Source organism: Pholcus phalangioides, unplaced genomic scaffold (assembly GCF_987345545.1).
Source record: "Pholcus phalangioides strain wild (caught in Gottingen) unplaced genomic scaffold, Ppha-v1.0 ptg000010l_1, whole genome shotgun sequence".
Classification (NCBI taxonomy): domain Eukaryota; kingdom Metazoa; phylum Arthropoda; class Arachnida; order Araneae; family Pholcidae; genus Pholcus; species Pholcus phalangioides.
The window spans coordinates 8,132,195-8,153,657 of record NW_028301603.1 but is presented as its reverse complement, the minus strand read 5'-3'; the positions used below and the strand labels follow the sequence as shown (position 1 = coordinate 8,153,657).

Sequence of the window (21,463 nt, the reverse complement as noted above, 5' to 3'; positions counted from 1 at the left end):
GTACGCTAAAGAGCCCGAATCTGTCACTCGTTAGAGTCAGAACTTGAAGTCAGCAGTGGATTCTGATCTCACAGAATATGGTTCTCTAGTAAGTCTTTTTCATGGCAGAAGGGAGTCGAGAGAGAATCGTTGTCACTAGTTGAAAAGGGGCTTGACCTTGAAATGGGCGAGGTAATTCGCAGTCTCAGAATATGGTTCTGCCGTAATTATATATTTTTCTCATGGTAGAAGGCACTAGAGAGAGGTAGAGAGGTAGAAGGCACTTCTCTCTCGTCACCGATTCAAGTCTCACCCTAAAGCAAAGCCGCTTGAAAGATGCTCTTAATGCAGCTTTGCCCTAAAGTGAGCAAAGGATTCTTCAGTCTCAGAATATGGCTTTAATGGAAGGATCCGGAAAGAGAATCGTTATGGCTGGTTAGAGTCGGATCTTGAAGTCGGTAAATGATTCTGTGGTCTCACAATATGACTTTGTGCGTCAGGTACCTGGAAACGAATCTTTGCCACTGATTAGATTCGGACCTTGAAGCCAGTAAAAAATTCTGTTGGCTCAGAATATGATTCTTACGTAAGTCTATTTCATGACAATGGGAACTTGAAAGAAAATCATAATCCACAGGTTCAAGTCTCATCTTCGATTACTTGAATTGATTCCCGGTATTACTCCGAATACGACCTCGAGATGTTATTGAACTCGTTCTCAGCTGCCAATTTGGCGGCAGCACGACTTCCACGAAGACTGCAAAAACAATATTCAAGCTCTCGGGTCGGATCAAACGACGAAAATATCGGATCAATAGTCGTGCTGCCAGCGCCCACGCTAAACTCAATATTTATATCAAGGCAATGTCCGGGTGTTAGATACAATCCAACCTACAGGCCCAAAATTTCTCATTTCAGGGACGTATGCAATATCAAACGATGCTATTCTTAGAGGACAGTTCCGTAGCGTCCCAAAATATGTTCCAGGATTAATGAAGTCGACATTAATTTATTTATTCAAGAGTCTTCCCACGAGCTTCCGCCGCCGGCAATGATTTCTGTGTTTATCTCAGGGCGTGTGCCTTTTGTTGTTGTTGTTGTTATTACTGGCCCAAGTCGTCGATTCGTGGCCTACGCTTTTTTCCAGATGATGTCACGAACAGGAATGGACACATATGCATTCACACACACACGAGAAAGTGATAAATATGTTCGTAAACAATAATTACATCGGTACTCTATCTTTATCCCCGTAAGAGATGAAGCGTTTATTATACATATTCGATCTAAATAGTGATGATGGTGATAATATGATGGTATCGACGGATTATTCCTATGTATCGGCAATCAATTTGTCTGCATGTCAAACCTGCAATAAAATTCGTATCAGGGGGATGTTGTATTCAATTCAGGGTGATGTCACAGTCGGCCAATGTGTTGAATTTCTACGGCGTGGAAAAGTTGTTATCACCTGTAATGACATGTCTAGAAATTCGATGTTTTTTGGGCGATGTGTCAGAGGCCTCTTTTATTTCTTTACGATGCCTTCGGTTGAATTGCCATTGACTCTGGCACGTCTTTATTACCCACTAAAATTTGTCTTCATAACTAATTTTCAAATCCTTTAGAATATCTTTTGGATGACTGTTTTTCTCGTCTAACTTTTTTCTCGACGGTTTCTTCTAATCCAACTTGTTGATTATTCATTCATATAGTTGACTAGGGGCCATTCAAGTATTACGTAAGCAGATTTTCAGCCATTTTTGACCCCCTCCCTTGTCAGCAAAAGTCAGCAAAACCCTGACCCACCCACTCCCCCTCCCAGCAAAATTTCGTCAGCAGTTTAGAATATTTCATATCTTCAAAAAGGGGTTGTTGATGACGTAAGCAACCTTCACCCCCCTCTTGTCATCAAAAGTCAGTAAATCCGAAACCCCCCCCCCTCGATGCCGACGTAATACTTGAATGACCCCTTATCCAATGAAGTATTGGGGGGCAGGAATGAAAATGTAAACAACGCTGGTATATTCTGAATATGTACAGACCCGTGCAGTGCCGCAACTAGGGGGGAGCAGGCGGGTCTTGTGCCCCGGACCAGAGAGGGCGAAAATTTCACCCTTTTATCTCTCCTTCACCCTTACAAGGGAGTGGCAAAATGCGTGCTTGTTCCTACTGACCAAGCATCTAGTTGCGGCCCTGGACCTGTATACAATCTGAAATAATAGACCCCGATTACCCTCCCCCCATTAAATAAGCCTATATAAGGGGGGGGGGGGGTTCTAAACATTTTTGGTGCTCTGAAATTGTTGACACGCACATGGCCCCGCGTATGGTAAAGGCAGCCCTGTTCTCAAACGTGACTGAAGATAGCATCCATCTTTTGACATGTGCAGCTGGAGAGAGTTTGTGTGTGTGTGTGTGTGTGTGTGTGTGTGGGGGGGGGGGTTCTCAGACACGTGCAGGTGTTGCCACCAGTTTCCTTCCTGTTGTCGAATGTTTTTTGTGTTGACCACCTTTTGCGGTTTCGATAATCGATTAAAACGATCACCAATAAGAACTAGAGATTGGATTTTTTTTTTTTTTTCGAATAAAAACATCAACGGCTTTGTTGCGTCCGTCCAAAGAAGAAAACCGAAACCCACGACGCACAAAGGAAACCAATACTACAAACAAAGGACCATTACCACAGTCTGTTAACCAACCACCGAAAACGAAACCGAAACCTTCAAACAAAGAAAACATTAATTGATCATTTTTTTTTACGTATATTATAAAAAGGAATGCTTCATTTCTCGAATATGGAGAGTTTCAAATTCCTTCAAAATCCAATCAATTCCAATTCCAGACGAAAGAAGAGAAAAAAGAGTAACCGAAGCCCGCGCTGTTTCGGCAACTCCATTGTTTTCCATTCAATTGGCGCACCAGACATGGGGCGCATATCATTAGAAAAGACTAGCATTCCCTTAAGAAAAAATCCCATAAGAAAGAGAAGACAATGAGAGAAGGCATTATCTTGATCGAAATGCGACGGCCTCAATATACTACGCATACGTACGCGCGCACACACAACAACAACAACACATTGGCAAAGATTCGCCATTTTAATGCTGACCTTGCATAGAATGCGCCGCTTTTTTTCTTTTTTTTTTTACTATACGTTCCTGACGGAATTGTGCCATGGAGAAACGGAGAAGAATGTTAAAACTTTCTTGATATATATATTATATGCACCCGCAAGGCCATCATTCCATTTTGTAAATTTTCAAAGGGCGCCTCCTACTCCTCCGCATTCCCAACAATTGTTATTATTGTTGGTGGTAGTGGTTACTTTTCTATGGAGAACTTCTGTTAACGGTTGCCCCCCCCCCCTTGCGAAATTACAATCGTTATTGTTATCCAGCTACTCCCATCCGATGATTGTTCATGTTTTTCGGCAATTAAAATTATTGTGGCTTGAGATCATCAGGGATGATGTGTGTGTGTGTGTGTGTTGGGCCCAGCCCCCTCCTAAAGCCGTGGCCTAGTTTATCGCCTTTAAGTGAGGGAATACATGGGGGTGGAAATATTTCTACTGATTTTTTTTCTACCTAATTAGTTCAAAGATAGGCTCAGTTTTTCTGATGTGGCGTTGTGCTTAATCGCCTTGCACAGTAGCCGATCTGGAGACATTATTATACAGGGTGTCCCATGAATTCGTAAACAGTTTAAAAATTGAAGGAATATATATATTTGAATGCGGTTTGGGAAAACTTTATTCTCACAGGGGGGGGGGAATTTTTTTGGTACGGAAAAAAATTAGCTCAAATTTTTGTCGATAGAGGGTGCTGATTGGACTTCTTTTCTTCAATCCCTTCTGTGTCCGAAACGTTGGTAAAGCTTTAGCCGGTGATTAATGCCGTTGCTAGTTCGTGCGAAGTAGCCGGCGATTCACCGACCGAATTTAATTTTTCTCGTCACTGCCTAGCCTAGTTTCCTAACCTTTTTTGTCCCATCACCCCCTTCTTCAGAAATTTTTTTCTCCCAGCGCCCCTCCTCCAACGCAATCTGACCCATAGGATCCTATGCTATACCCGTAGCTTTTACCGCCCCCCATGGAACATTCCATCGCCCCCCAGGGGGCGTTAACGCCCACGTTGGGAATCACTGGGCTAAACCATCAACACTGATTACCAACTTACGTGCTTCAATCCCTTATGTCATGAACAATCATTTTGACAGTATGAGAGATTAGACAAATAACAAATAAAAAGTGGTGCAGTGGTTAGATGCTCGTCTCTTCCACCATGAAAGTTTTAGACAGGATTTACAGGTTAGAACGAGCGAATAACATAGCATACCGAGCCTTTGACAACCACCGACAGATGGCGTCTTCATTTCCCATCCAACTCCGATGGTTGGAAATTTCCGTATGGCGATATTACCGGAGTTTGTGTGCGGTAAAGCAGTAGTTACACGAATATTCAGAAATAAGCCATTGATCGTACGCCTTGCATCTTATAGGACTCTGATATGCATAATATACAGTGGTTAGCTTTTGTGCAGCACCCTCTACCGACGAAAATCCGAACCAAACTTTTTCTCTACACCAAAATGAATCTCCCCTTAGGGGTCATTGAAGTATTACGTCAGCATCGAGGGGGGGGGGGTTTCGGATTTTCTGACTTTTGATGACAAGGGGGGAGGGGGTTTTGAAGGTTGCTTACGTCATCAACCCCACCCATTTTTGAAGATATGAAATATTCTAAGCTGCTGACAAAATTTTGCTGACAGTGGGGAGGGGGTCAGTGTCTTGCTGACAAGGGGGGGGGGGTCAAAAATGGCTGAAAATCTGCTTACGTAATACTTGAACGGCCTCTTATCTCGTGAGAATAACTTTTTCAGAAAAGAACCGCATTGAAATATACCAATTATTTCAATTTTTATGAACTTTTTCAGACTATTCACACATTTATGGGTCACCCAGTACTACAACTACACGGGGAAAATTTTAGAAAAGCCTAGGTCTCTCATTAGCGACTAAATAGCCCTTGAAATCTGACTGCAAAACAACTAATCTGATAACACTGCCCACAAAGAAGAAGTAGTTGTGACTGATATTTTAAAAACTATATTTGGGCCCCCAAAGCGATCAGAGACTTCCAGAAAAAGCAGTCGGTCAGTAACGAAAGTCCCAACCCGATATCTTGTCTGATTGGCCTCCAAGACACCTCGAGGCACTTTCCGAGACACCTCTGATAACTAATGAACACTTTAAATCATTTCGACACGTTATTATCTTGAAAATGAAAATGAATATAATTACGATCGTCATTTTTTTTCTTTAAATGCAAATTCTTGATATCGTCGTCTCCGGAGGGGGGATCTTTAAAGTGAAATCGCGTGTCTTCATTCACAAGAGGGAAGAAATAAACAGTAATAAGGGGGGAAACGCGAGACATGTGACGGCCATTTGAGCCCCCGGGGCACCCATTTGCTTTCTAAGCCTATTGAATGAGTTGTATCTCCATCATTCCTCTCCCCCCTTGTCCAAGATGGCCAACTGACCCAGTATTTCCACCGACAACACATCGCCTTGTATTTTAGTTTGGCGGGTTAGGAGATCGATCAACCTGTCGCTGCACCTCTCTTCCTGATTGTTGTCTTGCACGTAATGTTATAACAACTTGTTTTTCTCTAGAGAGTAAAGGGTCAGTGTGTGGTTTTAATATTCACAGGAAAAAAATCTGAAAAGCTAATTTATCAATGTAGGATCTCGAAATTCGTTGGTCACTCAGATGACCTGAAATTGTGTATGATATATTTCCTATCCCGTTTTTTTTTTTTTTGGTCGCACATTCGTTCATAATTGTTTTTACATTCCAATTCATCTTTATGTGGATCAGATTCTCATTCCAAACAAGAGTTCCGATATCGAAAGACTTGAACATCAAGTTGATGACAGATTTTTTTGAGAATGTTGTCGGATTCCGGAAATTTCGCTTCCGACAGTTCGTCACCGGTACATTTCGCCCCTAATGTGTTTCGCCGCTGGAAAGTTCGAAACTGACATTTCGCCTGCCGTGACCGTATGAGTGACTGTGTGAGTGACCAAGTGATCAGGTGAGTGACCAAGTGATTATGTGAGTGACCAAGTGATTATGTGAGTGACCGAATGAATGAGTGAGTGAGTAACCGTATGAGTGAAGTATGTGTGAATGGCCATGTGAATAACAGGTGAGTCTCATAACTCACATAATATTTATACATGGGTGGGGGGGGCAATTTCGTGTGAGAAATATCTGGGGCTGAATGTCCAACTCACTTGGTCGCTCACTCGGCCACTCGTACGGTCATGAGCTTGGTCCCTCATACGGTCATGCACTTGGTCACTTGCTCACTCACGTGGTCACTCATACAGTCAGAGCAGGAGAAATGTCTGGGTTCAGTTTCGATTCAGTTTTCGTTTAAGATACCAAAAAACGGTCTTCAGCCTTAGAACTCCTGTAACTTAAAAATGACTAATTCTTCGTTTTTTTTTTCATGGTCTTGATTTCATTTTTTTTATCAACATGAGTTGCAATAGGAAACCAATTTAAACGTTCAAAATGGTAAGTCTGTAAGGAACTCCTCCTAACCAGAACATGGCCCGCCGCTCTGTCTCAACGAAAAGCTATAAGCAGGTGGTCAAAGACCTGGGCCATGCTGGAAAAAGGTACTAGAAACAATCTTCACAACTTCAAAACTATTAGCCGTACATAAGGTTTCGTTTTTTTTCTGCATCCTTTTTGTTGCATTTCCTTAATTTGAGTCGCAATCGGAAACCGAAACCAATTAAAAAAATGCAAAATGATAAACCTGTAAAATAGCAAAAGTCATCAACTTAAGAACTCCTCGAAACCATAAATAAGTAAGTTCTTGGCTTCGTTTTTAATATTGAGTTTCATTAGAAAACATTTCAAAAATTATGGTCGACCTGTGCGTCGTTTCAACGTTCAAACGTTTTTAAGCTTCAAAATTTTTCGCAGAGAGAAAACCAATGATATATAGTTCATATTTCATTAATATATCATTCATATTTCATTAATATATCATTCATATTTCATTAATATATCATTCGTATTTCATTAATATATCATTCATATTTCATTAATATATCATTCATATTTCATTAATATATCATTCGTATTTCATTAATATATCATTCATATTTCATTAATATATCATTCATATTTTTAAACACGAGTCCGGTTTCATCAAAGTATATTAATTTATATTAATTAATGCATTATTTAACTGGTAATAGTTTCTTTATTTCGAATTTGTTTCGCCATATTTTCGAACCAGTTTGTTCACAATCTAAACGTAATAACCAAAAAAAAAAAACAGTTTATCTCTAATTCCAGTTTTTTCACGCACCATTTACACTGCGAACCAGAAAATAGAAATACACCGATTATTACATAGAAACGTCCTTTTTCTTTTTATCTCTCCTTATCTCTAATAACACTTTCCTAAAACGTTTTAAATAACACATTTTTTTTCAAAGTGTTTTGGGCGTAAAAGAAAAATAAGGACCCTGTTGTTTTCCTCGTTTAATAATTTGGTTTTTTTTTTTTTTGTGTTTGTTCGAGTACCATTTACACGGTACGTTGAGTAAACCTCTTTTTTTCCAATGAATTCTTTCCTGGTTCTCTTGTATTAAATATCATTATGGTAGGTACCAAATACAATGATGATAGCTCTCCCTTCCCGCCCCCCCCCCCACTGATACCAGTGTATTACGCATATTGGACGTCCAACGATGATGTGCCAAAATTTGGATGCTTCGTACCGAATGTTGGTGATTGAAAATGAGTTTCCAATAGAGGGCACAATATTTTTATGATCGATTAAACAGCCTAATGTGTCGCATCATTTTATGGAACTCAGTGATTTTTTTTTTTTTGGATCCATTTACTGATTGATTTTTAATTTGGTACATGCTCTGTATATACCGCCAACGTTTTTAAAATGCAACAAACACCGATATTTTTATCTCGAAGATTGTATCTACAGTTTTTCGAATCGGTTTTTAATGATATTTTTTGTGAAAGAGTCATATTTTCCCTGATTAATGAGAGTTATTTTGAATAGTTAGTTATCTATACATTCGAAGACACTGTTTTCATTAAATTTCTATTTTGTTTTTATTGTTGAAACAAAAAGAATTTTAGGAATTGCTTTCGGTTCTGAAAATTTTCTAGAATTTTGATGACAATCTACAAAAATATTTGTGATTCTTGTGCTTTTGATTTTTTTTTTTCAACAAACTTTAAAAGAACGAAAGTTTCGATTACTTTTGAAATTCATTATGATAATTAAAAAAAATTGATTATTTTTAATGTTATAAATTATTTCTTCGAAAAAATTTAGATTATTTTTCATTAATTTTCGATGATTTTTTTTTAAAGTTTCGATTACTTTTCAGCGAAATTAATTTTTTTTCATATAAATCTTTTTTTTTTTTCAAAAATAAATTACTTTTGAAAAAAATTGTAAAAATCAATAAATTAGTTACTTCTAAAAAATCGACTAGTTTTTTTAGTTTCGATTAATTTTAGTGCATTTCTGTTATTTTTCCAATAATTTATTTATTTATTTACACCCACAAAAGGCTGGTTGCACTTACATTGCGGGGAAGAAAGAAGAAGAAAGAAAGCACGATAAAATATAAACATATAGTCTTTAAGGTATCCGACTACTTTTCTTGTCACTTTTCTTTAAAATGGTTCTGGAGTGAACTTTAAATACATTTTTTGATAGAAAGTGTCTCGAAATGGTCAAAACAGTGACAAATTTTGGTCTATCTATTATATTTTCTATGAAAAAGTCGTTTTTATGTCAAATTTCAAGCAAAATTCATGTGATATTCGAAACACGATTGCAAAAAATTTTATCAATGAAATGCTTCGTGATTTTCACAGTGCATTTAGCTAGTAATGTTGCAAGTTATGAACAAAAATTTAAAGGATTGCACGATATGTTCATAAGTTACACCAAAATATGTTTAAGTACGTGTGAATTTTTTTGAAATTTCATCCTACATTTTGTCTATAAAACACTGTAATTCAAAAAATATATGTGATAGACCTTAGGTTTTGGTTCATAACCTCAACAATATATAGCAAAATGTCACATTAAAATTTCGTGATGATGCAATGAATCGATTTTTACAAATCATGTCACAAAGTCAAGTAAAATGTCAAAAATAGCATTCTTCGTATAACACGTTTTAAAGTCTTTATTCGCGTAATACTTGTATGTAAAAACGCAACACTAAAGTGAACGTAACTTCGATTCTAAGCATTATACAAACAAAACAAGGCCCGTTTTGGAATCACAACAAATAGGGCTTTTATAAAAAATAAAAAAAATGAAAATCCCTATTTTCTTCCAAAATGACGTTTTCAACGTAGTCGGATACCTTAAATAAGTCTTTAAACTTAAAAAAAAAAATTCATAGCAAAAACGTATTTTGTTTATTAATATTTATTGCCTCTCAAAATGCTTAAACGAATTTTTCGGAAATTTCTAATACTTTTCTGATCATTATCTCGGAATTTCTGTTAATGTTTTTACGAAAGTTATTGAAAAATTTCGAGAAATGCTTATTTAAAAATTTTCGTGGAAGTTTTTGTTGACTTTTTCATTAAGTAGTTTTTGAAATACTCAACGTCTTTTTAACGAAAATTTTTCAATATTTTTTTTCAAAAATGTGTCGAAATTCCTTTCTGAAGCTTTAGAGATTCATTACGATTTTAAAATTTTTTCCAAAGCTTTCATTCTTCAACTTTTAGAGATTTCATATCAGAACAGCATTTGCTATGATACATATCTCCTCTGATGTAAAACAGTAAAAAAATGAAATTTTTAAAGATTTATTTATGTGGTGTTTGCAATTAGTGACCACTTTCATTACCGACGAAAAGAAAAAGTATTTATATACCAGGTCATGGTAAGAAACGGCTTCGGTAATTATTGCCTTACCATGACCTGGTACCACATAATAAAAAAAATTATCAAGTCGATGAATATTTTAACTCACGTAATCTCTCTATATCCACCGACAGAGATTATTAATAATCTCTCTTTCTCTCAGAAAACGTATAATTAATTTACTATTAATAGCAGTAATGAATATTCCCAAGAGTTTTCATTCCCGCGACAAGGAACCAATCTGTTCAAGTGTCATCAAGAAATGACCCAGATCCATGAAACCATACGAACCATTTTTTTTTTTTTGTAGCATTTAATGAACAATTTCACGTAATGAATGTTATTATCTAATTAATTTATTTTGTCACGTGATTTATTCTTCTTCCATTAGCCTGTGGTCATCGTGATCATGGTCGCGTCCACTTCCTGCCCGATCATTCCTGGGCTGTGTTTATCGGAAGTGGGTCCCCGTGGGAAAATAACTTTGATGCACCTTAACCCCCCGATTTTATATATTTTGTGAGGTAGGGGAATCGGGCATCCAAAGATTCTTCATACAGAATGCTGAAAAATATAGACACGTTTAGATATGTAAATCAATACAAAAATTAATAAGAATTTTGAATCGATGAAAATTCAGATTCAATGAAAGCAAAAAATCCCAGAATCTTGATTAAAATTCAGTATTCATGAAAATACAGAGTTAATGAGAGAAAAAAAATCCAATTATTGAGATGAGAAATGAGAGTCAATGAAAAAAAATCTCAGAATTCATAGACATTCAGAATTAATGAGAAAGAGAAAGATCAGAGTTGATAAAAATTCAGAATTAATGAAAAAAATTCGAGATTTCAAAGATTTCATTTTCATGAAAGCGAAAAAGATTGTAATTGAGAGTTGTGGGAAAGTCAGAATCAAGAGATATAAAAAAATCTCAGAATTATGATGAAAATTCAGAATTAATGAGAAAAAATCCCATAATTGAGAGAGAGAGATGAAAATCCAGAACTAATTATAGAAAAAATCCCAAAAATTTATGAAAATTCATAATTAAATGGAAAATCCCAAAAATTGATGAAAATTCATAATTAAATGAAAAATCACAAAAATTGATGAAAATTCATAATTAAATGAAAAATCCCAAAAATTGATGAAAATTCATAATTAAATGAAAAATCCCACAAATTGATGAAAATTCATAATTAAATGAAAAATCCCAAAAATTGATGAAAATTCGTAATTAAATGAAAAATCCAAGAATTCATGAAAATGCGGGGAATAATAAAAAATCCCAAAAATTGATGAAAATTCATAATTAAATGAAAAATCCCACAAATTGATGAAAATTCGTAATTAAATGAAAAATCCAAGAATTCATGAAAATGCGGGGAATAATAAAAAAACCCAGAATTGATAAAAATTCAAAATGAATAAAAAAATCTCAGAATTAATGAGAAAAAATAATACGAGTGATAAAAATTCATAATCAATGAAAGATCCCAGAATTCATGAAAATGCGCGAACTAATGAAAAAAATCCCCGAATTCATGGAAATTCAGAATTAATGACAAAAAATCTCGTAATTCATGGAAATTCAGAATTGATGAGGGAAATAATTCCAGAATTTATGAAAATTCCAGAGTGTCTCAAATCAGTTGAACCTTAGACATTATTTATCAAGTATTATTTTTTTTGTGTATGTTTAGTTTTTTCACTTCTACCACAGTAAGTGCGAGGGGCCCTCTAAATCGCGGGGCCCCATTACGACCGCACCTGTCGGATGACTCTGGACCATTCAAACAAACGCATATTTCTATCTAACTACGCCACTGGTCAGAAAAACGAGAGATATTTTTTTTGGATTCCTTGAACCCGTGATTCACATGTCCACCATTATTACCATCATCATCAAACATTAGTAGGGCACTGGTACATAAAATAATGAAAGAAAACCACATCTTTTTTTCATGATAATAACAACAATAATGAATGAAAATAAAAGGAAAAAATCTTGTCAAGTCATCACTGGCTAGTAGGAAGTGAAAAACCTTTTATACAAGCCCATTTTATTATTATTACATTTTTTTTTTACTATATACTCTTTTTCATGATCAGTGACTTCCTATTTCCTTGTGAGAGTATGGAATTTATTATTATTATTTAGTTTCTTTTCGTTGGCAACGAACAGGCCCGTGTTTCTTTTCTATCTGTCTATCCTCGAGGAAGTATTTCTTATATGGAAATAAAATAGAAAAAATTGGTTTTGTGTTGTTTTTTTTTAAATATAATAACCGCGATTTTTGTCTGACGCGTGAATTCACTGTTGTTATGTGTGTCATGGTGTATTGTATTGCATTGTTGTGTTATTTATATTTTGTTAGGGGTGTGTGTGTGTGTGGAGCTGTTGTTATCGGTATGAGTATCCATCGATTGAGAATTCGATGATTGCTTCCGTTGTTTTTTTTTACGTTCGGACGATTATGATGATCATGATGTTGGAATTTTTTTTTGTGTGTGTGCGTGTGGGTGGCAGCATAGAAACCTCAGGAACTTTAATCCCAGCCGTATATGATCCGGTTCTCGTGAGAATGACTGTTGCCACTCCTACGTATACTAATAGAAATCTATGGTGTTATAGTTGACGTCATTTGTATCTGGAAATAGCAATGATCTCTGAAAATTTTCCTGAGTGGTGTGGTTTGGTTGGTAAGTCAAATGTTCGGAAAATCAGATCTCGGAAAATTCAGAGATTAGCTGTCAATCGTCCACTCTGCATTTTATAGGACTATGTTTTACATATTTACAGTGATTTGCGCCCTCTATTGGCAGAAATTTGATATAGTTTCCCCTTGTACCAAAAAATTTCTCCCTTCGTAGGGATAACTTTTTCGCAAACCACATTCAAATGCATCGATTCTCTCAATTTTTATGAATTTTTAAACTATTTACGAATTCATGGGATACCCTGTGTATAAAAATTACTATGTTTCGTCAACTTATTACTGCGTTGGCAAATTTCCATCGGCTCAAAAGTTGTCGTTTTTAGGGACTATGCGCAAATGGAATGAATTCAAACACATTAAAAAATTTTGCATTCACAATAAATAGCAAATTTAAATTTTTTTGACAATTATTTCAACAATTACAGAATTTTTACAACTTTGAATATAATTAACGTTTCGCAATTTATGAGCCACACCAAAAGGAAAGGCATTTTTCTTTCCGGATGTTATGCCAAGATGAACTCGGAAAGAAAAGTCAACTTGTCCGCGCCGGGAATCGAAACCAAGTCCTCTAGCAAACTAGGCAAGCGCGCTATAAGAAACGGTAAAAAGTGAAAAAAGGAGAAAAAAATTGTACGTAAAAATGTTGTAATAATAATAATTAATTAATAATTATATAATTATATGTATTACATGTAAAAATTAGAAAGGAATATTAAAAATCAAAGATATAGATGATGCTAAAAAAACCTAAACTAATTTATTTTGGCACTCACAAAATGGAAACTGAAATAATGTAGCGTTGAATCCCGTTTTAACGAATACTGTTATTGCGAAAATATCGTTTTAACGAACACTTTTCTAATCTCCCTAGATAAGTTTACGCAAGAACAATGCAGAACAACTAGAATTCCTTTATAACGAAGTTTCGTTTCAACGAAGTGATTTCTCTGGTCTCTTGGAGTTCGTTATAACGGGATTCGACTGTATCTCGAAACGTTGCTAGTTGGTACGAAGCACCGAGCACCGAACTCTCGTGTTCTTCGTCTTGGTTTCCTCTCCTTAGGCAGAGATATTGATCAGTCAATGGCAAGGTGGTTGCTTAAAAACACCCCCCCCCCCCTCTGACGGTCCTCCCCCCCCCCTCCCCGAAACGATGGGCCTGAACTCAACGGGGATCAGAATTCACACGGATTTTTTTTTATATAAATTATTGAATATACTGTAATATCAAAATTTGCCACTCAGGCCAGAGATACAGGAGTATTTCAATTTCCATATTCAAGTCCCGGAAGTTTCGTGGCAGGTATGTCGTTTGCACACGTCGGCCAGTCAATCCATGATCCGTATAAAACAAGCTAGCACGATGACTTGAATATGGCTCTAGAAACCTCAAATACTTGTCGGAAAAGACAGTGCTCCTGCTCACACAAATTGACTTCAATCCCCCCCGATTTCCAAACATCCGATTATATGTCTGACTTTTTGATAACGTGACGGATATCATTCGACACCGACAACAATCGGCTGCTCGAGATAAAGTTCATCGCACAGCGCGAAAACGCATTCAAATAAGAAATCCAGAAATCGTTACGATATCGGCCTTCATTATAATGTCTTCCTGGTTCGAAAGTGAAATCAGCTCTCCACGCCTTTCTCATCGAAGAAAGGGTGCGTGCCGTACGTCTTTATAGATCAATATCAATGGGCATTTTCCCGTTCTTTCCACCCGGTAACACACATCATCAGATGGCCATTAGTCGTATCCTAAAGGGGCCCCTAGGTCGATACATGTGTATATAAAAAATGATAATCTCAGTGAGAGACGTTATGGCCCCGATTCAGCCCATCGTAAGGACCACGCCTATAATCAGGTATGATTCGATGAAATTTGGGACATTTGTTCTCGTGAATTTTTCTTTATTATTATTATTATTACGAGATAGAGGAAATGGCCATCGGAAGAAGAATGTCCTGCTTTTTTTTTTGTTCTTGTTGTAATAAATGGTCGTGTGCGAGCTTAGTGTGTTACTAGACAACAACAACAACAACAACAAAATGATAATAAAAGAGTGAACACAATGGAAAGGGCCTCCAATCTCTTATCACTCTCATTACACCAACCATGAACCAATCCAAGCGATTGTGTTCTAGAGAGAGAGAGACTCGTATTTAAGCCTCGATAAAGATCTTGATCGTGTGTGTGTTTGTGTGTGTGTATTGGCTTGGGGGCCCTAACTATACTAACTATCTTATAACCACCACCTCGTGCTGTACATGTCCTCTGTGTGCGTGTCGCAAGTCCTCGATTCTTGTGACTTTGTCGAAATTCAGTTACTTTGTTTTCGTTCGTTTTGTCGGGCGCGTTTGAAACGGATATGGCTTAAAGTATGGCATTGTGTGTAGTTACTTTGGAAATGTCCTCCGAACTGTCAAACGGGAACCTTCTTTTTATTTGGAATCTGGATACGGTAGTTATGATGAAGGTCTGACTTGCGATTTTCGGGTTTCGAGTCCTTCGATGTGGATTTAAATACAGTAAAACATCTCTCTTTTGCTGACACCGGTGGAACAAGAAAATTCGTCCGTGAAAGAGGGATGACCGTTAATCAGGGGTTTGAAATACATACTTTTATGGGGAAATTTTTATTTGTCCATAAAAGAGGGGGCTGACCTCATCTGAGGGGTTTTACTGTAGTAATAGTGGAATCTGTTCCAATAACGAATAGATACAGAGTCCTGTTCAATACTTATCAACAAAATTTTCCGTTCAGCATCATTTCATCACTTACCTACAAAGTCTTCCGTCCAATAGTTACCAACAAAGTAACGTGTTCAATAGTTACCAACAAAGTAACGTGTTCAATAGTTACCAGCAAAGTAACGTGTTCAATAGTTACCAACAAAGTAACGTGTTCAATAGTTACCAACAAAGTAACGTGTTCAATAGTTACCAACAAAGTAACGTGTTCAATAGTTACCAACAAAGTAACGTGTTCAATAGTTACCAACAAAGTAACGTGTTCAATAGTTACCAATAAAGTCTCCTGTTCAATAGTTACCAATAAAGTCTCCTGTTCAATAGTTACCAATAAAGTCTCCTGTTCAATAGTTACCAATAAAGTCTCCTATTCAATAGTTACCAATAAAGTCTCCTGTTCAATAGTTACCAATAAAGTCTCCTGTTCAATAGTTACCAATAAAGTCTCCTGTTCAATATATGTTCAGTAGTTATCAACAAAGCCGGTTAAATCTATGTTAATAGTTTTTTCACCAACAAAGTAGCAGGTTTGATCCCTGTAAAACAGTCACCGTCAAAGTGGCTCGTTCGGAAAGTCTAATAAATCATTACCATCAAATTCTCGCTGCTTAATCTCTGTTCCATAGCCACCATCAAAGTATGCCATAGTCTAGTGCTAGAAAATAGTCAGTATCAAGTTCCCGTGTTTACTCAATCGATATTCAATCATTACAGTCAAAGTTCACAGTACAATCATCCACGCGCTGAATCTAGAAATTCATTTCTCGCCGAAGAATGATTGATTTTTGAGGCCAAAGTCTTGAGGTCAAACGGATAGTGTCCAGTCACTACCGTAAGATGGAAGCCGAGAAGTCTGTTCACAAAATTAATTTGATTTTGAGGCCAAATAGCCAGTATGACCAGGGTCAAAGGTTTGATTAACACTCGATCATAATGCGCAGCCAAACTCACGTATCGTCCAAGAATTAGGTAACGTTATTCTGGCTCCAATTCGCGCTGAATCGGCACGCGAAACACGCACTCTCTCTCTCTTCTTCATTTATTTATGCATAAATTAATTAACCTGCATTGCGTATCTGCAATTATCACTGACCCCCTTGAGATCTTTTCCTTTTTTATAAAATTTTATTTATGTGTTCAATTCAAGGGATAAACTTAATTACATTCGTATAATAAACCGTTTCTGTGGATGAATGAATCGCGGGCGTGAAACGAAGGATTTCGCCGCCAAAACAAACAATTTCGAATTTCATATTTATTTCATAAATTTATGCATGAAAATAACTACTGTTATTGTGTGTGTGAGAGAGAGAGAGAGAAAACAACTAATTAGAAGTGAAGAAAAGTTGAAACACATCAGTTTTTTTTTCTTTTTCAACACAAAGGAACGTCCTTCCCTTTATATAAACAGCCCCATCTTCGTCTTCTTATACGTAGGTTGATAAGAAGTTTTCAGAAACCGACGAGTTTTCCCCGTACATGACCATTAATCAGGCCGGGACTTGACCAGCTTTTGTTCGAATGTACATTATCAACGATGCAAATTTATTCTAAGAATAAACGTCCATTTTTCACGCTCGAAATAATCCTTGAGTCAGTCGCCTTTCACCAGATCCAAGTCGTTAATGGACGAGGAGGAAGAAGAAGAAATAACTGCCATTTTTACATTTTAATTGAAGTTCTTAAGCCTTAAAAATATAAAATATAATTCGGGTAAATAAAAGAGAGAGAGAGAGACCAGGGACATTTTTAATACGAGTTGACGAAAGCGGATTTTATAGATGAATTATTAGTTTCATGACCTCGGCTTGAATCTTTAATTAATTAATCATGTTAATTAGCCCCCCCCCCCTGTTAGAACTTGAAATTCCCCGTTCGCTCAAAACTTCTGCACCGTCAGAAATGCCAGTTTGGTTGAATTTCCTTTGTTTGGACTTTCCTGTAACGTCAAAATCCCCTATTTGACAATATTCGTGCACCGTTAGATTTCCCTGTTTGGTCAAAATTTTCCGTAACGTCAGAATTCCTCTATTCGGGTAACGTTTCTGTGCCGTCAAAATCCTCTGTTTTACAGTATTCCCGTACTGTAAGAATTCTTTGGATGAAACAATTTCTGTACCGTCAGAATTCTTCATTTGGTAGCAATTTCTGTATCGTCAGAATTTCCTGTTTGATGAAATTCTTGTGGTATTCAATGAAATTCCATGTCTGGCAAAATCGCCGTACCGTTAGATTTCCTGGTTTGGTCGAAATTTCCTGTGTCGTCAGATTTCCCGTTTGGTCGAAATTTCCTGTGTCGTCAGATTTCCCGTTTGGTCGAAATTTCCTGTGTCGTCAGATTTCCCGTTTGGTCGAAATTTCCTGTGTCGTCAGATTTCCCGTTTGGTGAAATTTCTTTATTGTTGGAATTCCTATTCGGTCAAAATTCCTGTATAATCAGAAATCTCTGTTTTGACAACGTGTATTTAATTTCCTGCACTGGCAGAATTCTTCATTTTGTCGAAATTTCTGTATCGTCAGAATTCCCTGTTCGCCAAAATTCCTTCCCGAACTATGTACTTCATATATTTTTATATATTTTCGTACCCCACCTCCTTCCACGATAGAGCTTAGACCGTATTTGGTTCAAAAAATAAAAGTTAAGAATTCCTGTTCCGTCAGAATTTCCCGTTTGGTTGGAGCTGTAATTTCGAAATCACCCTTGAACATGAAACTCCACTGTCAAAATTCAGTGTTTGGTGCAGTCACACTATCCAAAAATTCCATGTTTTTAGATGAAACTCGTCTATAAAATTCCCCCGTGTTTAGATGAAACTCTTCTACAAAATTTCTCTGTTCAGATGAAGCTCTGCTATAAAATTACGCTGTTAAGATGTCTACTGTCACAATTTCCTGTTTAAACCTTACCATAAAAAAAGATCCTGTTTGGTTGAAATTCTTCCATCAAAATTCCCGGTTTGGTTGAAACTATACCGTCGAAATTCAGTGTTTGATGCAGGCAGGCTCTATCATCCAAATCTCCGGTTTAGATGAAACTTTTCAATCAAATTTCCCTGTTACGATGAAATTCTTCAATCAAATTTCCCTGTTAGATCTGGATTAATCTGGATAATGAAACTCCCCAATGAAATTACCGTTACGATGTTACGATGAAACTTCCCAATCAAATTTCAAAGTTACGATGAAATTCTTCCAATTCCCAGTTTGATGAAACTTTTTCATAAAAAAACAACAACAATTCGTGTTTGGTCAAAATTCCCTGTTTTCTGATGAAACCCTACTACCATGTTCCCGGTTTGATACCTATTGAAACTTGCCAAGTCCCTATGCGAGTCACTGTACACCATGACTGCCGAATCTCGGTTTCAGATTATTTTTTTTACTAACTTCCGAATTCTAATGAATTCACTCATTTCCAAAGTCAATCACGCATTGACTAAAATAAATAACCCAGACATTTCACGTATGAAATAAAGAAAAGAAGTTTATTGAACTATTACGAGACACACGGTATTGATAGCATCGCTAATTAATGGCTCGAGAAATTTCTCTGCATTTCTTCCCCCCCCCCCTCCTTTCGTAATATTCGTAATCACGTTGCCTTGGAGTATTTTCCTCAAACAGAAAGGTATTTAAAGCATTTTTATAAAAGATCCTTAAACGATTATTCAGTTTAAAGGAAGAGAGAAAACCGCGCGAAGAGTTATTCGAAGTGGCGTATCTGTTTGAAACCGCGAAGAATAGATAATAATAATATAATGCCATTCCCTTTCTATCTGCTGTGTGTGTGTGTGTGTGTGTGTGTGTAATATGGTCCTTAAAATAGTTTTGTGTTTTGTTCCTTGACTCGAGGTCGATGCATTTCCTCATTACCCTTTCATATTCCTATATAACAAGAACAAAAACGTGCCATTTAAGCTTAAGCGTGCCTGATTATGGACGCTTGTCCCGTGTGTGTGTGTGAGAGAGTGTGCATAATAGATAACAGCCTGGTCCCTTCAAATAAATGAATGAATTCTATTTTTAAAACACCTTTTCCATTTTTTCCTTTCGCTTCCGATGGTTGATAACTAATCCCAGACACGGAGTCGAGGGTAGATATCATCTTATATGTGGGATTTCGTGGTGTTATTACCGATGTTTATCGGTGTTGGGTTTGCGCGCCCTCTATGTGAGGGAAATTTATTTGTCCTCTCGTTTTTGCAACTTCCGTCTCCCGTGGATTTGGATAATTAAGAAGCACCGCGTGCTTCAGAAGACATTTCTGAAATCGGAGCCATGGATCCGGGTAACTTGCTGTACGCTCCAGCAGACATTCCCGAAACCAGAACCACCAATGGGTTCGGGTGATTTGCTGGATGCTCTAGAACAGGAGTTCTTAACCTCTTGTGTTCATCAGAGTCTTTGTGCCGATAAAATGTAGGCCACGGGTCAATTAAAATTTTTATATTCCGTATGTAGCAATGTAAGAACAATTAATTATTTGTTTTCTCATCCAAGCCCAAAGAACCTCCTGAAATCACAACAAAGACCTCCAAGAGTCCATGGACCCTTGGTTAATAACCCTTCTTACTCTAGAAGACATTTTCGAAATCAGAACCACCCATGGATCAGGATAACTTTCTGCGTGCTCCAGAAGTCATAACTGAAGTCAGAAAAACCCATGGATCCAGCTGCATGCTGCAGGAGACATTGCCGTTATCAGCTGAAATCAGAACCATTCATGGATCCGAATAGTTTACTGCCTTCCGCAGAAGACATTTCCGAAATCAGAACTTCCCGCGGATTCAGATGACTAGCTACACATGCTCCAGGAAACATATCAGAATCACGAATGGATCCAGAAAACTTGCTGCATGCTCCAGGAAACATTTCAGAATCACGAATGGATCCGGATAACTTATCGCATACTCCAGAAGAAGACATTCCGAAAATCAGATCCACCCATGGATCCAGGTAACTCACTGCACGCTCCACAAGACATTCCCGGAATCAGAAACATCCTTGAGATCTAGCTTCTTCTAGATCAAGGCTGGAGAATGATAATTATCATTTGAATTTCTCCGCCCTTTAATGATTAGCCTTAATTTTGGTTCTAAAAATAATTAATTCAAGAATGACGCCAAAGAAAATATTTGGCGTCGTTTTCTTTTCCCGTCCTTCCCACAAGGACACGAGAGGATTAATATGATTATTATACATAAATGTATATCAATTTTTCTCAAAGTTTCCATGATGTCATTTTTTTTACCGTTTTCTCAAGGTATCGGACCCGTTTCAACAGTGGTTTTTGTGTATAGGCTCCTTGCTTTGAAACTTGCTGGAACGTGGTCGGCCTTCACATATCCAGCCAATAATCATCAGAAAAACGACTTGCTACACACACACACAAGAACTGGTCCGTTTAGTTCATGACAAGAATATGGGTCGACGTTAAATACGATGGACACCATTACGATTGTCAAGGCTCAGATATTTATTATAGCGCCGTATGAAAACGGCGATCGGACATGATATACTTGACATGGTATATAGCGTGGTCTTTATTAGCACTTTCCCGTGATGATCGTTGTCCATTGTATTGTGCGTGGTGTGTGTTTGTGTGTGTGGCAGGTCTTTTATATAAATATCGTTGATTATTATTCGAACGTGAACTATTATTTAGTTGTAAACAAAACCAGTTTGGCAACACAAGGAAACCATTTAAATTCTTATTTGATTTATTCGTGTTAGTGTTCTTTTTTCTTTGCATCGGGAAGTAACGGGTTATTATAATGCATTAGGTATTTACTTCCTATAGCGAATGATATCTTCCCATTTCCTCACTTGAAATGTGCATTTTATGGCACTAGGACATGCCTTCAATGGAGCATGTAATGCCGTTTAAGCTTATTTGGACCCACCAGCGTGATAACCATCATTTCGTTTCACCCGCCTGTCGTAAGATGAGGTGATTATTGACGGTGATATTTTGGGACTAAAACGAAAGACCATATAGTTTGCGTGATTTCATCCGTCATAATATCTAGATTGTTGCTATATATAT

At 37.0% G+C, this 21,463-nt stretch overlaps 1 protein-coding gene and 1 long non-coding RNA gene across 2 annotated transcripts in view; one reads left to right on the top strand and one right to left on the bottom strand.

Moving 5' to 3' along the window:
- Positions 1–21,463, top strand: part of LOC149080837 (uncharacterized) — a 116,177-nt gene that overhangs the window by 58,192 nt on the left and 36,522 nt on the right. The window lies entirely within an intron of this gene.
- The window catches only part of LOC149080836 (uncharacterized), a 54,114-nt gene continuing 45,771 nt past the window's right edge, over positions 13,121–21,463 (bottom strand). Inside the window, exon 3 of the long non-coding RNA XR_016193392.1 lies at positions 13,121–13,248. This is a non-coding gene — a long non-coding RNA (uncharacterized LOC149080836). The remainder of the gene's footprint in view (positions 13,249–21,463) is intronic.